This window comes from Protopterus annectens, chromosome 5.part1 (genome assembly GCF_019279795.1).
Source record: "Protopterus annectens isolate FY-2018-M chromosome 5.part1, PAN1.0, whole genome shotgun sequence".
NCBI classification, from domain to species: domain Eukaryota; kingdom Metazoa; phylum Chordata; order Ceratodontiformes; family Protopteridae; genus Protopterus; species Protopterus annectens.
In genome coordinates this window covers 172,511,852-172,530,115 of record NC_056736.1, presented here as the reverse complement: position 1 = coordinate 172,530,115, position 18,264 = coordinate 172,511,852, and positions in this window count along the sequence as shown.

Here is an 18,264-nt window from a genome sequence, read left to right as displayed (position 1 = left end):
AGGAGTTATTTAAATCAGCTAAAATGTTTATACAGAGGAAGTATAATATATACGTTATAGAGAAAAGTATGGAGAAAGTTAGAAGAAACAGATATAGTAAAGATAATAATAAAATAGTATATAGTCATCCAAAATCAAATTTAAAGACATATAAAGATGCAAATAGTTTCTTTATAGTATTAACATATAATTTGTTGAACGAGGATGTTAAACAAGTTATAAAACATTATTGGCAATTTCTAAGTAAGTTCCCAGAGTTGAAAGGTTTAGTGGAACAGAATTTGGTCTTTTCTTACAAAAGAGGGTCAAATTTGAAAGATAGGTTAGTACATACAAAATTTAAGAGACCACAAATCAGGTTAATGTAACAGATTCAGTTTTTAGGCATTGCACCTTGTGGAAGATGTTTAGGTTGCAGACATATTGTACAGACTTTTTCTAGTATTAATAATATTAAATTTGAAGCTGCTGCATCATTTAATTGTTTAACCGAAAGTGTGGTTTATGCTATAGGTTCATATGTTCATTCTAGGCGATCTGCCCTAGGGCATTTATAAGCCTAGCAAGAGTGTGTTTGGCTTTCACCACCCATTTTAAATTAATTTTGCTATGCCCTTTTTCGAGGTTAGTATACTGTGCCTCTGTCTAACAGTGACACAGAAGTGATACCCGGGGTTAACCTACGATCTCCCATCCACTCATCAAGATTCCTCTTGAAGAGAGTCAATGAGGGACTCTGCCTAACCTGGACTAGGATTTTATTTTATTCCAGAGTGAAGGGAGCCTCTGGGTTATGAATCTGTCCCTCCAGCATGTCCTATTTATTTCAGTGCTGAGGTTCAAGTCTCTCAAGTGCGTAGCTTGATGGGATTTGGATTTTCTGAGGTGCAGCATGTCCATTAATTCCGGGTTGGACATGGCTTTATACGTCAAAAATGCGGTTGTAATAAATTTTATATAGGGCAACCAAAGAGAATGTTTAAGGTGAGGTCACTGGAACATTTAAGGGATATTAGATCAAATAAGGAGGAAAGTCTCTTAGCTCATCATTTTAAATTATATCATGACAGTGTTTCGAAAGATTTAACAGCTACAGAGTTGCAACAAATACAGGCAGAAAATGAGGATTATAAGAGAAATATGTTATTGTATAAAGAGACTATGCTTATTTTAAGTTTGGGACTTTGATCCCATATGATTTAAATGTAGACTGTTGTTGGAAATGTGTTGTGTAGCTTTAAAAGCATGTTTTAAGCTATGTTTGTTAAATATGTATTTAAATAATTAATTGTTTAATTAGATAATTGATGAATTATTTTTGATACCATGGGTATAAAAAGTGCATTAGTATTATTTGGAATTCACTCCTTGAAGGCTAAACATTAGCCGAGGTGCTAGAGTGTTTTGTAATAAAACAAGAGGATTTATTCAGCTAAAAGTTGTTGGTTATTTTATACTGAACTACTTTTGTTGTATGGTAGACATTCTTCTCTCTCTCTCTCTGAAATAGAAATTAAGTGGGCATCTGTCCCATAAAAAAAAAAAATAGTCCCGTATATAGCTCTCCCTTTCACACACGTCTTCTTGACACACTTGATTTAGTCTAGTTTGCTATACAACATGATTGTGTTGTGGTCAGCCCTCCTTCTGGAGGTGATGCTCCAAATTCATTAAAATATAAGGCACAGTGTAACAAACACCAATAAACAAAAAACACTGTGGAGAGGACAAACCGCACCGGACAGCCGAGAAATTTTAACTGATTTATTCCAAGGTTAAATGTTAGACAATTCACCACATTTTTTGTCAATAAGCTGTAAGACTTCATCAGCAACAGCTTATTGACAAAAAACATGGTGAATTGTCTAACGTTTAACCTTGGAATAAATCAGTTAAAATTTTCCGGCTGTCCGGTGCGGTTTGCCCTCTCCACAGTGTTTTTTTGTTTATTGATGCTCCAAATTCAGTTAATATTTTTCACATATCTTCAGTTTACACTGGTAAAGAAATGGATAGTTATGTTTTTTTCCTACCTCCCTCCTGCACATTCCTGTCCTGCTTTCTATTTGTTCTTCCACCTGCTTGCTCCCTATTTCAGCACTTTCCTGTCTACCCCATTTCACCACTTTAATGTGATAAAAAAAATAGAATCACACACAACACACATAGGTTGCTGGAAAAGCAATGGATACCTTCTCTTTCTGGACTCCATGCTTGAATGGAGGTGCGCATCATGCATCAGTGAGCACCAAAGGTGAGTGGAGGCAAATTGATGCAGTCACCTTCTTGCAATGCCGCTGAACACCACTCACTGTCATATGCAAACACACAGCAACACATTTACTATAAAGAATTCATGTCATTGTATTATCAAGCTGAAATTTTAAGTATTTAAATTATTAGCTATACCTGGATTTGAACCCAGTACTGTCTGGGCCCAAAAAGGAATGTATCAATGCAGTAAGTCATGCTGCCACAGAGTCACTTAAGTAGCAGGTGTATTGCATAGACTCAGTATTAACTATCAGACTTTAGCACCGTGGCTCACATTTGAACACTGTTTAGCTACATGCTAACGTGTATCTTGCATGAGTATACACTTTATCAACCATCGCACAAACCCGCTGCTCACTGCACTATGAAAAAGTAAATGTTATTATCTATTACTGCTGTTTACTATCCAGTTCTTGTCTATGACATTAAATTACATGAGAAAAGAATTACAAACTGTAGGTCCTATCTAACAATATGTCACATATTTAAAATATAGCCATGTGTTGCCACCCTCCCCCACAAGTACTGTAACCCTGGTGTCTCAGTACTTTTTCCACACATATATCACCTACACTGCAGAAAGTAATATCAAATGTTATGTGATATGCAATGCACATCAATCTGGTAACATGCAGGACTATAACTATTGACCCATAAGCCTAAAATGTCTTATCTGCAAGACTAGGGAAGGAATCAGCATGAATCTTATCCACTGGGACATAGGTGACCTTCAATATTCTTGATCTGACCTATTCTATGTTTTGTCAATGGTAGATCTTGCTTATTTTACCTTGTGGACCTCTTTGATACTGACCCCAAAGACCTGGATGAGGGATAACATTACTTACTGCCTATATTGAGTTATCCAAGGCCTTTGACATTGCCTCCTATTCATATGTCATAGTGAAGATCTTCCATCAGGGTATTAGGCCATACAGTACTAGATTAATAGCCTACTGGCTCATGAACACAGCACACACTCATCAAGTTGGGGACTGCACCTCCACCACTAGCCCACTTACTAGTGGAATGCCACAAGGATCTGTGCTGGGCCCTCAACTATTTAGAAGCTACTTCCCTGAAGCACAGGCAACAGTAGATGGCCTGTGGTTTACCAAGTGTGCAGATGACTGTTAACTGGATGCACTCATATAAGGTCCCCCAATGATGGTAACGTATTACAGAAGGGGCTGACACAGACAAATGATTGGTGCCAAGCTCACAGACTAAACCTTAAAGCAAACAATGTCTCATTGTCCTCTTTGCAAATGAAGTATTCCTGCTAAATGTGATTCATAGGTTCATAGGTCTATACTAGGCTATCTGCCCGAGGGCATTTACAAGCCTAGCCCATAGTTTTGTGGCTTACGCCACCCCTTTAGTATGGGGAACTATACCCATTATTTTGCTGTGCCTCTGTCGAGCAGTGACACTGAGGTAATCCCTGGGGTATATCTGCGATCTCCCATCCATTGGTCAAGATTTCTCTTGAACAAGGCCAGCGAGGTGCTCTGCCTCACATATACCGGGATTTTGTTCCACAGCATAGGGAGTCTTTGGGTGATGAATCTATCCCTCCAGCACGTCCTATTAATAGCCGTGTCGAGGTTTAAGTCTCCGCCTTGTGGCTCTGACGGATCTAGATTTTTTGAGGTGAAGCATATTCATCAAATCTGGGTTTGACATGGCCTTGTAAGTCAGGCACAGGTCACCTCTGAGCAAGCGGTAAGCTACTGAATAGAGCTGAAGTTCTTTCAGTCGGGCAGCATAGGACAGATTTTTGAGACCCTTTATCCTTTTGGTGAGGAACTTTTGTGGCCTCTCCAGCTGCTGCAAGTGTCGGGTCAGATACATTCCGAATGGGGCATTGTACTCAATCATTGGTCTGATGAGTGATGAGTATAGGGAAACTATGACCTCCCTTGATCTAGATGTGAATCCCTTCATGATAAGGTGGGCAATGTAGAAGGTCTTCCTAACTACTTTAGCTACATGGGTGTCGAAAGACAGGCTACTGTCAACCTGGGTCCCCAGGTCCCTGATAACTTCTTCTGTGCTCAGTGGATTGCCACCTAGATGGTAGCTAGGGGTAACCTTGTTTTTCCCGAAGGGTATGACTATGCATTTTTTGGCATTTAACTTTAGGCCATGGCTCTGGCACCAGTTATCTGTTTCTGTGAGACCCTTCTGAAGGATATCTGTGTCAGATGTGTTTTCGACACGGCCCAGTTTGCAGTCATCTGCAAACTTTGTCAGCCATAACCCTCCTGTGTTTGCTTGTACTTCGAAAAGTAGATGCCAAACAAGAGTGGGCCCAGGACTGAGCCCTGTGGGACACCACTTGTGACAGGCTTTGAGTCTGACATGGCGCCAGCAACTCTGACCCTGTGGATTCTGTCACTCAGCCAGTTTGCAACCCATCTTGTGATGTATGGGTTAACATTTAGGCTGATGAGTTTTTCAATGATACCCGAGTGGGGTATTGTATCGAAGGCTTTCGCCAGATTGAGGTAGGCTGTATGGACTGCCTTTCCCTCATCAATGGCTTTGGTGACTGTTTCGAAAAAGTCAACCAAGTTTAAAGGGCATGATCTGCCTTTGACAAAGCCAGACTGGGTTGGATCCAAAGTCTGCAAATTCCCTATGTCTTTATTTATGAGATCCATTATGATCCTCTGTGATATACATAGCACTCCTCTAAGCTCAAACACAGTGCTGTGAGACTTAAGAACACATGATGCTAGCAATCTACACTTTCATTACTATGTGTCAAAAGTGATGAGATACCCCCTATGCATTGTGCACATCATACATATGGACATCACATCCAAGACCAGGGAGGTCATAGCTCTGCTGTACTCTACCCTTATCGACCACTAATTGAATAAAATAGTCCCTTCTGTGTGTACCTCACCAGACACCTGCAGCAATTGGAGGAAACACAGAGGTTTGAGACTGGGAGTATCCAGAGTCTGCAAACATGCCATACATGGAAAGACTGAAAACCCTGTCACTGTACTTAGTATCATGCAGGCTATTAACAAGTGACCTATGCCTGGCCTACAGAGCAGTCTCAGACCCTGCCCTACTGCAAATGCTGGATATCTGCAAATCAAATGGGACAAGAATAACTTACTCCAGGGTTCTCAATCTAGCCTGTGACATAAAGAGAACATGCTGGGGACATAGATATATCCCCCAGTGATTCACACTTCTTTGCAATTGGCTCCCACTGCATGAGAAGCCATACTGCTCAATGACCCTGTTCAGGCACAACATTGACAACTGGTTGGGATTGTAAAATCACATCTTGGGTTGCATCTATGTTCCTCATGGACAGGGCTATTCAGTGCTGCACACAAAATCACTCTGGTAACAATGACCATCTAACTATGCTCAGTAAGGGTACTTGTGTTTTTATGCAGCTAGGCTTTTAAGGCCCGTAGGTAGTAGCCTCCTATAAACATATGAAGCTATGAACCTATGGAGGCTTCCCAACATCTTGTCTTCCACATGGTCTCCTGATATCATCTACTATAAGGTGACCAGCGCACTTGTAAAAATCCCACTTGTGCTGTGGTGCTTGTGTAAATTACTGAGTTCTGTAGTCTGTGTGGTTAGATTAGTAGGGGTTCTAGTCTCTCTGCAGTCAAGTGTGTGTGTGTGCACATGTGTGTGTGAGCTCTTGCTTGACATTACAGAGAGCATTTTATACTAGCATGTGGGACACTTCTCAACAGTCACTGCTGATGTCATCAGCTATAAAGTGTCTGAGACACTCCAAGTCAGACTTGTGCCATGGCACTTGCGTAAAGTACTGAGGTCTGTAGCCTGTGTACCTTAGATAGGTAGGAGTTCTAGTCTCACTGCAGTCCACTGTGTGTGTGTGTGTGTGTGTGTGTGTGTGTGTGTGTGTGTGTGTGTGTGTGTGTGTGTGAGAGAGAGAGAGAGAGAGAGAGAGAGAGAGAGAGAGACTGTTATATTCTCAACAGACACTGTTGATGTCATCAGCTATATCAGATTTTTGGATTTGTAGTACTCCCACCAGGGCAGGGTTAGAGACTGGCCTGGAGGCCAGGCAAAAGTCACCTCATCCTACAGCACACAGATTACAGTGAGATGGCTTTTTATCAGTCCACATACATCATAGCATGGTTTGTAGGTCCCATGTTATCAAAAAAAAGTAATCTCCGTGGTATCCCTGAAGCCTCAAACAACCCACTAAACAAGTATAGTGAGTCCAAAAACAAAACAGTGTAAGAAACTTCTCTGTGTGGAAGATATATCTAGTTAATCACTGTATATTAATCAGATTAGATAATGGTATTAGAAACAGCGAACTTAAACTCATCCTAAGTCAAAAAATAATAAAAAGTATATAATTACAAATATTGTACAGAATTACTATGTATTCAAAAGTAATCCAAGCAGGGTAGGCAGTCTGTTTCCAGTCGAAAGCCCTTTATTAAGTAAACAGACTTACCATTGAAAGTAAAGAAGTTAAAGTCCAGTACAAGATAATGAGCTTGCTTAACCTTTGCAGTTGTGCCTGTGTACCTTGATAATGTTTCTTAAAAGATTCCAATACAGTAAGTGTGAGGGAGCACTGTGTACAAGGATTCCACATTGATAGTTAATTAAATACCGCCAGCTTCCACTGTAATGTTTTTATTTTCCTCAAAAAATCCATTGAATATCTTATGTATGACTTATTCTTTTCTGCTCAAGGTTTCTACAAGTAATCAAGGTAAATAGCCGTGGCTTCAGTAAGGGAACCTCCACTTGCTACCACTGGTCTACAAGTTGGTTTTTTTCTGTCCTTGTGTGGCTTTGGTATTCAAAAAAAGTAAGTTAAACATGGGCATGGGCTCCATAAATTATTATAAAGATTTTCAGTAATAAGTTTTTCTTCCCACAATGTGGTGAGATTAGTGTTCCATAAATCATATGCTCTTGTTATGTCATCCACAGTAAATAACTCATAAAATCTGTTATCCTCCAGCATGTTCTCTATCTTTTGGTTGTAGCTAGTGGCATCAGTCACAAGTATACCTCCTCCCTTGTCTGTCTTTAGTACGTGCCTGGATTTATCATTGCCTAGCTCAAGCAATGCTTTTCTTTCTTCCTGTGTTAAGTTATAATGTTTTTTCTTAGGAGATTTTTTTAAGTAGTTTCCTGATATCCATCTCACATTTCACTTCAAAAGCAGATAATGTTTGATGTAGTGGTGGGCAATAGCTGCTAGGCCTTTTTATAGTTTCATCAATAGGCTTATTTTTAATGTCATTCATTTTGCCATGAAACTGTACCCTTAAGTTGAGCTTCCTCGCAAACATTTTAAGGTCTATCAGTACCTGAGCTACCTCACTCCTATAACTTTTTATAAAAGTAAGTCCTTTGGACAACACACTTTTTTCATCTTCAGTCAGTGCTTTAACAGAGTGGTTCCAGATAAGTGGAGCACCTGTTATTGTGACTGGTTCCTCTGTCTGAGCCTGTGACCTGGGTTGTAGTTGGGGTTCAAGTTGGGATTGCCCAGCTGTTGCATTTCCCTCACCCCCTGTCCACTGTTTGGTTCTCTTGTCTCCCTGGGGGTTTGTGGAGAAGCTCTGAGACCTCTGGAATTCCTCCTGTGCTTTCTGGAATCCCGGGGGGTTGTAGTAGTATTCCTCACTGTGCCTGTGGTAGGGGGGAACCTGGGAAGAGGGACAAGCTCTGGAGCTCTGGTGGTGGTGGTTGTTCTTGTTCTGGTATTGGTGCTGACTTTGATATTGGTGTGGTGGTTGGTGTCTGTGCTGTCAGTAATTTGTCTTCCCAGAGAAACTGGTCTCTGTGAAGTGTCTGCTGCTCTTGATAGCTGGATTGTCTGTGGTCTCAGTTGTCCTGATAGTTCTGTAATTCGTTCTGTAGACTTCCATGTCAGTTCTATTTGCCGCAGTGGCTTCTGTTCATGTCCTCATCTATCTGTGATGTCAAAGAGTTCTGCAGAGTGCTGATAGCCAGAGGGGAATGGGATGGTGGGGAATGAGATGTTGGGTGGGCAGCCTCCCCGTGGTCCTGTACTGTGCCCCTGTCTGGTTTTGTGCAAGGATCTCCCCTGGGAAAATCCCACTGAGGTCTGCTGGCCCAGTTATAATTTCCCCTATATCCCCTGTTATAACTAAATCCTTGCCTGATGTTGGTTCTCCTGTTGTTGTTGTTCTTGTTATTATTATTGTACTTCCTAGTAAGTCTCTCAAGATCATTTTTGCTCTTGTTTCATTTTATTAATCTTTCTTTCTGTAATGGACTGCTCATATCCTGTCACTCTTTCTTTAAGGAGCTCACATTTAGCATCTAGGTCATTGTGATTCTCATTTTCCAGTGTTGTTTTTAAGGATGTGATATCAGCCTTTGTAGCTTCCTGCACACTAAAGTTGTTCCTTAATAGCAGATGAATAAGTTTGTAGCCAGCATCCTCTAAAATATCTTCCCATTCCTTAGAAAGTGAATCATCCATACTTTTCCACATCTGTCTTTTGTTCAATCTAAGTCCCCTGGGTAGTCTGTTCTTATCTATGCTTTGTTGTAAGTAAATGTGTTATCAGTAGAGACCCTGCATGCTTTCAGTTGCTTTTCTAATTTAGAAAAAGTCACTGAATTCATATTTTCCGGGCCCATTCTTCCCCTGTCCATGTTCAGTATCTGTATCTAATTTGCTTCTGTATCATTCCAGATAGGTACCTTTAGTAAATCTCTTAGTTTGTTATCTTGCTGAGAAAGCACTGTATGTGTTTGGTGAGAAACATGCAAAAGAGAACATTATACTCTGTTAGTGTTCTGATGAGGTTTGACTACAGTGCTCTCATATAATCCTAAGATCTGAATATAATGGCATGACTTATGATGTGCACAACATAGGCTTTCAATACCAGTGTGGACACTTGGTGGTGGAAGTTCAGATTGTGATCTACATGTTTTCTCTGTGCTTGCATCACTGGGTTTCAGCATAGTAGGACTGTTGTCAATGCTGTGATTATCATAGAATTCCATTTTCAGACAGACAACATAAAAAAGACACATTTCTGCATTTAATTGTAGATTGTGTGCCTTTGTCACCATTTATTTGTGCGTATTAGCTCCTCCAGTACTATGTTATCATCATTGGTGGACTCAATGATTGGAGCTATTATGCAAGAAACAGCAAACTTGGTAAGCCAAAGTCCATATACTTTAGTCTGAACTGTTGAGAAATAGATTCCAAATAGTGAAAGGCCAAGCACAGATCCCTGGTGTTTGCCAGTGGTGACAGCTCTACTGGCACAGTTTGCTTTATCAGCTTTCACAGTATGTGTTCTGTTGGTGAGCCAGTTGGTTACCCATCTACTGATGTAAGGGTTAATCCCCAACTGGAAGGATTTCTCGATGATACCTGTATGGGGATTGTGTCAAAACCCTAGGCCAGATCATGATAGGCAATATGCGCTGTCTTACCTTCATCCAGGCCTATCACATGGAATCAATGGACTGAGACAACATCACAAATCACCTATGGCATGACTCGGCACATAAACCTTCCTGATACAGTTGAATATACACTTTAACACACCATCCACACTGGTTATGTTCTCAAACAAGGGTGTACATCAACATGCATCCATCTGACTTGGGGGGACAGCACCTGATGCATACATGTATAGTTTCATAGTTTAGTTTCATAGTTTAGTACTAGGCTATCTGCCCTTGGGCATTTGTAAGCCTAGCCATAGTGATGTGGCTTTTGCCACCCCATGAAATGGTACAAAAATGTACAGAATAAATTTAGAATACTGTGCCTCTGTCTAGTAGTGACACAATGAAGGTCCCCTTATATAATAGAATTAGTTTACTGTACCCCTGTCTAGCAATGATGCAGATGTGACCCCTGGGGTAAACTTACGATCTCCCATCCACTCATCAAGATTTCTCTTGAAGAGAGTCAGTGAGGAGCTCTGCCTAATATGAACTGGAATCTTGTTCCAAAGCATGGGAAGCCTCTGGGTTATGAATCTATCCTTCCAGCATGTCCTATTCATACTTGTGCCAAGGTTTAAGTCTTTAGCTCTCGTGGTCCTGATGGATTTGGATTTTTTGAGGTGGAGCATGTCCATCAGATCCTGATTGGACATGGCCTTGTACGTCAGGCAGAGATCACCTCTGAGCAGGCGGTATGCTACTGAATAGAGCTGAAGTTTCCTTAGTCTGGCAGAATAAGACATATGTTGGAGACCCTTGATCCTCTTGGTGAGGTACTTTTGTGGTCTCTCCAGCTGTTGCAAATGCCGGGTGAGGTGCATACCAAATGGGGCATTGTACTCAATCATGGGTCTGATCAGGGAGAAGTATAGGGGCACAATGACATCCTTGGATCTGGATGTGAATCCCTTCATGATGAGGTGAGCAAGGTAGAATATTTTTCTAACCACTTTGGCAATGTGGGTGTCAAATGAAAGGTCACTGTCAACTTGGATCCCTAGGTCTCTAATTACTTTTTCCATACTCAGTGGGTTGCTGTCCATGTGGTAATTTGTGGGTACTTTGTTTTTCCCAAAGAGGATGACTATACATTTTTTGGCATTTAGTTTAAGGCCGTGACTCCGGCACCAGTTGTCTGTTTCTGTGAGGCCTTTTTGTAGGATGTATGTGTCCGCTGGTGTATCGACTATGGCACCTAGTTTGCAGTCATCTGCAAACTTTGTCAGCCACAACCCTCCCATGTTTGCTTTAACATCTGAGAAATAAATGCCGAACAAGAGGGGTCCCAGGACAGATCCCTGTGGGACACCACTTGTGACTGGCTTTGAGCCCGACGTTGCTCCAGTGATTTTAACTTTATGGGTTCTGTCCTTTAGCCAGTTTGCAACCCATCTAGTGACATAAGGGTTTACATTTAAGCTGTTGAGCTTATCTATGATGCCTGAGTGGGGTATCGAAGGCCTTAGCCAAGTCCAGGTAGGCTGTATGGACTGCTTTGCCCTCATCAATGGCTCTAGTGACTGTTTTGAAAAAGTCAACCAGGTTCAAAAGGCAGGATCTGCCCTTTACAAAGCCGAACTGGGTGGGGTCAAGTGTCTGTAGGTCCCCTATGTCTCTGTTTATGAGTTCCATAATGATTCTTTCCATAGCTTTGCAGACTAGGCTGGTTAAGCTTATGGGGTGGTAGTTCCCAGGGTCTGTAGAGGTACCCCCTTTGTGGAGTGGGACCACTGTTGCTGTACGCCAGTGTTCAGGTACATATCCTGTAGTAAGGCTAAGGCTAAATAGCATTTTTATGTGCGGGTTTAGATCCTCTTGGAGTTCACGTAGCACGCAACCTGGGATACCGTCAGGTCCCATTGATGCTGTGTTTTTAGCTTTGTTTAGGGCAGTTCTCACTTGGACATCTGAGATGACAGGGTGATTACATTCAGCTGGGATAAGTATTTCTTCTTTTCGGGGTGACGGAGGGGAGAAATTTGCACTGAACCTGTCAGCCAGAATTTTGGCAATATCTGTGGGTTCAGTGTATTTTTTGTTGTTGTGAACTAACTCTGAGCATATCTGAGGGTTTCCGCCCAGGTTTCTAACATAGCTGAAGAAGGCTTTGTGGTTATCTTTAGTGGCCTTAGCGATTTTTCTCTCAAAGTTGGCCTTGGATGTTTTTATGAGAGAACGTAGTTTTCTGCTAATGTTGATCAGAGATGTCTTCCCTTTATGGGATTTTGCTCTGATGTGCAGTAGCTTCCTTCTTTTGTTATACAATTTGTTAATGGCTGAGGTCCACCAGACAGGATGCTTGCCTTTGGTGGAGAGGGACTTGGATTTATTTGGGATTGCATGATCCATGCATTCTTGGAGATGTCCATAGAAAGCATTTGTGAAGGATTCGGCATTGTGGGATGTGGTATCCACTGGCCCAGTGGGCTTAAAGGATACCATCTCAGTCTTAAGAAGAGTGAAGTCTGCTTTTGATAAGTTTTTCACTGTGGTCTTTTGTGCTGGGGGTGGAGGTTGGATATGTATATCCAGGGAGATTAGTTTGTGATCAGATCTCACTAGTGAGGGGTATACCTCCGGTGTGGAGCATTTTGTTCCCATGTTTGTGATGATCAGGTCTAGTATATTATCTCCCCTAGTGGGAGAGGTGACTAGTTGTTCCAGTGCATTTGAATTTATGAATTACAGGAACCTTTGGGCTAGGGTGTTAGGGCTAGAATAATGTACCCAATCTATGTTTGGGTAGTTGAAGTCTCCCAGTATGATGGTATTTTGTGATACATTCATATCCTCCAATGTCTTCGGGAAGGCTGAGTGGGGTTCCTGAGATTGGGAGGGTGGTCTGTAACATGCTACCAGTTGTATAGCAGTTTTGCCTATGGTTAGTTGCACCTGTATGGTCTCTGATGCTTCATGTGTTGCTACTAACCTGGAGGTGTGGGTTTCCTTGATGAATATGGACACTCCCCCTCCCTTTGTGGTTCGGCCTGGGTTTTGGGGCCGAAAAGCATGATACGAGGTATAGCCTGGCAGTGCTGGGGTACTCTCAGGAGCCTTGAACCAGGTTTCTGTTACAGCACAGACGTCGATGTTCTCCATGCTGAGGAGTGCATCGAGTGCCTGCATCTTGAGATTTAGACTTCTGGCATTGAGCAGCATTACCCTTAGTTTTTTTCCATTTTTGTTTTCTAAGAAGGTGGGTTTGTCTTTTGAGCCTTGCCTAAAAAAGGCACTATGGGGGTGGCAAGAGCCTTAGCCAATATCCGGAAGCCCAGTGGTGACAGGTGTAAGCCATCCCTTGCGAAGCAGCGTGGCTTGTCCAACATGTCATCCCAGGCAGACAGACATTGGATCCCCTTAGAATGACACCAGTACTTGAACCAATTATTAAAGCTGATCATCTTGTCTTTGTATTGTGGCATCATTCCTGGTGAGGGCAAGATGCTGCTCAGGGTCAGGGTCATACCAGCCTGGGCTACATAATTGGAGAGCTCCTCTATGTCTCTTTTCATGTAGTCCAGGGAGGTACATCTCAGGTCATTCACGCCAGCATGGACAATGACGGAGTCATATTTGTACTTGCTTTGGAGTGACCTGAGTGCGTGTGTTATGTGGCGGATCCTAGCTCCTGATAGGCAGCTCACAGTCCCCCTCTCCTTGTTCAGCCTGGTAAGCACGACATCAGTGTGTCTGACTATAGAGTCACCTATTACTAGTGTATCAGGCATGGTGTTTGGCCTTAAGGGCTGTGATTGGTTGACACACTGATTTATTGAAGTATGTGTTGCATGTGTTTTGTTTTGAGGTGGTGGATTTTTGGATGTCTGCTTTGGGAGCCTCTGTTGTTTTGGTAAGTTTTTTATTAGAGCCTCCAAGTATGTCTTTGTGTTTTTATGTGTTTGGTTTGCAGTTGTGGTAGGTCTATGTGGGACTGGGTTTGTTGTGTGTGTGGTTACCATCTCCTCCTGTCTGGTCATGCCAGCCCTGAGTTGAGAGAGTTCAGCCTCCAGTTTGGCTATATAGTTGCATCTCTCACATGTATTTGTTTTTGTTGGGAGGAGGAGAGGGTTGTCTGTGTACATGAGACAATTGTAGCATTGTCTCAAGATACCCAGATTAACCAGCTGAACTGGAGAGGACGCCAGTAATCTACCACTTGACATGCTAGAACAGTATAAGGTAGTGCTGTGCCTTTAAGGGAAGTGGATATTCACAGGAGTGGTAGGTGGACGTAGTGCTTTACTTAGTACGAGAGTGCTTACTTAGTAGAGAAGTTTTGAGAACTAGTGCTATGCTTATAATATAGTGAGTAGTCTGATTATACTAAGAGTAGAGCTACCTTAAGGGAAAATTTGAAGAGCAGACTTGGCGGAGCCAGAAGAAGTTTAACCTTGTTTAACCGGTGCTGCGCTATGTGCACAAATGCGCAACGCCGTGCAAACATGGATTTTAAACAGGGAACTACAAAAGAGCTAGAAATGGTCCAAAACAACCAATTACTACAGCTCTTGTGCTGAGGTCACTTCCTACAGGGATAGATAGGCTGCTCAAGGCTCCCCACTCCCACTGGTGAGCAAAGAAACTTCCTTCTATCCAAGTAAGGTAATGGACAACACAGGAACTACACCACAGCCCAGAATACAGCAATGCCTGTAAACTGGTCTAAACTAGTTGAGGAGAGGTGGGAAAACAAGGATTATTTTTTTGTTTTTTTTTTTGTTTTTTTGATAGAAACACACAGAGACAACCTGAATCTCTTCGATTGTGAGGTAGATCAACATGTCATCATGGACCTCTTCTGCATGTACACTAGTAATAGTCCAGCTGTGTGCAACAGATCTGTGTGAGTTGTTATGTCCTGAAATAGGTTATTGAGGGTGTGCATGATGACAACAGTATCATCCTGTAGAACTTGACCAGGTAAAGGCATTTGAAAAAAGTCCACACTGAGTTATTCAATCAACACTGTCATATGTGGCTATAAACAGCTATATCACCAAATGAGTAGAACAGTGTATAACATACGTGACATCTCACTATGTTAAAATGTGTGACATGACCTATATCTCCGGTCCAATGATCAGGTCCATACATCAGGACTGTCTGTTAGGCCCTTCCTGTCCATTATTTAAGTGATGGACATCACAGATGACATGCATATCCTGTGTCCAAACAACTTCCTGAAGGACTACTTATTGTGGGCAATCATTGACTCCAACTGTGATATTAGTATAATACAGACAGTATCAGCAGATACCAAAAACTGCTGCCACAGCCATGACAACACCTGCATTGACAAGAAACATGGGAGGATTTATTAAGTCAGGACACAAACACACCACCCAAGTATAATGTGGACAATGTGCCCTATAATTAGACCAATAGGTATGTGACCCATGTCCTGGGGTAGATTGTAAGTGGTACATCCACCAGCATGTGATCACACTACCGACTACTCCCTTGAATGTAACACAACTACTGGGGGTGTGAAGGACATGCACATCAGAGGGCATACTAATGTCATGGTTCCCAGCCTTCATCATGCCAAACACTGTGTACAATGCACCCTATCTTTGTGTACCTGCCTACACATCTTCCAGTAATGGTAACTGACATTTACCACCTTTGTCACAGTCAGCTGTCACACAGCTTATTGGCCATACCTAGGTATTCTTTCTGTGGAATATACATGCCTGTCCAATGGTGAGGAACTCCAATCGAGTTGTTATGCCCGATGCACTACCTGTTCTGCTTATGCATATACTACATGCATAGGTCTTTGACAACAATAATGGTATGTATATCATTAGTGACATTGTGGATTGTGCCATTTGCAGACAAGTCAACTAGCCTGTATTGCACATACTGTCACATACATGTATCAGTGTCCCTCCTAACACCTCCAGCAGATGTTACAGTGCCAGGATAGTGTGCATGGTTACCCTCACAGAGTGTGGATGTATCATAATAGTTGTTCAAGTGTGTGTGTGTGTGTGTGTGTGTGTGTGTGTGTGTGTGTGTGTGTGTGTGTGTGTGTGTGTGTGTGTGTGTGTAGACTTATCTCTTATCACTCTAAATCATATATGTTATGTCAGAGGCATGGGATTAATTTTCCATGATTGTGGTTGGTTCTTGTAATGTTTTCCATGAACTTTTAAATGTGCCCGCCTTGCCAGAGATGTCTGCTGAGAGTACACTCATATTTAGGCATATCACTTTGCACAGCTTCACAATATGCATCCTACCCCAGTTGCATGCTAGATACTTGATAGATGTCCTCTGCATTATTCATGTCAGGATGCTTATCTCTCACAGACATCCTCCCTATTTTTATGTCACCTTGTGTAACAGTGACATAAAACACATTTTCACTGTTCAGTTCCTACTGTACTGTATAGAGTCTATATTAGTACATCGAAGTATCACTACTTCAAATGTACTAATATCGAATCCTTTGCATCGAAAGCTGTAAATAGCAAAACTGCAGAATACCGAACGCTTTCCTAGGGAAAGTATTCTGTAGGCCGTTTCTGCAGCTTCGCTATTTCCTCAACTGTGGAGCGAAGGTTATGGACCGGGTTAAGGTAAGTATATGAATGAAGGTGAGTGTGCAATAGGGACCTTATGGTTAGGGAGCTGGTAAGGTGAGTGTGCGATAGGGACTTTAGGGTTAGGGAGCGGGTAAGGTGAGTGTGCGGTAGTTACTGACCTTAGGGTTAGGGTTGAGTTAAGGTGAGTGGATAGCTAGTAGTGTATGTATGGTTTAGTGTAGGGTTTTGTGAAGTGTATGTGTGTGGATTATGTATTTTGGTGTGCTTGTATTGTGTGTATGTTGGTTGGAACAGCAATTTCTTTCCCTGGGAAAAAATTTGCAGTTCTGAGTGTTCGATGTTGTGGTGTTTCAAGTGAAATGGTTTGATATTAGAACATTCAATGTAGTAATACTTCAATGTTCTAATATAGACCCCTGTATAGATATGTGGTGTGTGTGGCTGCTACAACCATCATCTATTGACATGGCCTCCTCTGCTGTACATTAGGTTGTTTCACTTGTCCTCTTTCTCCATATTTATTCTGACAATTCATGTGTGTGTCTCTATTCAATGCACACACTTCCCCTGCGTCATTTTACATGGCAGTCCATGTCCCATTATAGATCATTTACACAGCTTCAGTACAGAATACAAGCAATGGGATATCAGAATACTCTGCACTTTAGATACACTGTCCTGTACTGTGTTTGGACCATATACTTCACATTTATACCCCTCAACTGGCCAGATATTCCTTGGATGTCCAAATGTGTTACTTATCAAATTTGTGGCTTTCTGCCATATCACTAGGATGATCTCAGGGCTGATTTGAGTCAATATTACATACATTGAGTTCATATCCCTCAGCTGTCCTGATTTGTGCAGAATGTCCAGTTTTTGTCTCATATTTTTTATTTTTTCCTCATAACATTTTGTTTTTCTAGCAAATCACTGGCATGTCATTGCAGATTGAAGTCAGAAACTGATGACAGGCATTTGAATTTCAAAATGCATGCTCTTCAGCAAATTCATGCTACTGCACTACCTATTATTCTATCAACTTTCTAAGTTTGGAAGAGCAATATTAGAATCACGCCCTATTTTGGGCCCTTTGCCCCTCCATTATTTATGGCTTTGTCCAGATTTCTTGCTCTAAGAGGTTGAGAGGTATGTTTGAATTTCATTTTACCACATTTATATGTGACATCTATGTCAGATATGTCCCTACTTCTGGTTAAATATTCCCACATTATGTTGTCCTTTGTGCAGATGTGTTGCACTAACAGATTGAAAGCTATCTGTGAAGCCCTGTGGAATTCCACGCAAATCCACAGACCATAGGTGCTCTGCTTTAAACAAAATTGCTATCGGCATTTACTTTCATAGTTTGCTGGCCAGCAACACTGTTTCCAGATACAAAACCTTGCTTAGACACAGCGTGCGGTATTAATATGCATTACATGGTGGTGCACGCTGTCGCTTGCCTTGCACTGCCGTGCAAAAAAATGTAAATTCCATGTAGGCTTCATGCAGAGCGTATGTGGAGTTTATTGAATCCTGGGGATAGTCTTTATCTGCTTACCTAATTAATGTTAACATCATTAGTTGTGTAACTCCAAACAACTGAATGAAAACAGGCGAATACTGTCAAATCAGGAAATGGATCTTGAGGCCAGTTTCAATTTCCAGATCCGGAATGTTTTATTTGAAATGCCACTTGGAGAAAACATGCCCAAAGTACTATAAATATTAGAGCCCAAACGGCAAGTTAAATGTGACTCTTAGTGACTTCTTGAATAAGCACTACCTTTTGGCATAAGACATTTTTAACTTTTTTCTGGAGACATGTAAAGTAAAATATTATAATTTAGGTTTAATTCTTTCACTGGTTACTGAAATTAGTACACTGCTTTATTAAGTATAACCATGGTATTGCCTATTGACATACAAGATGCTTGAATCA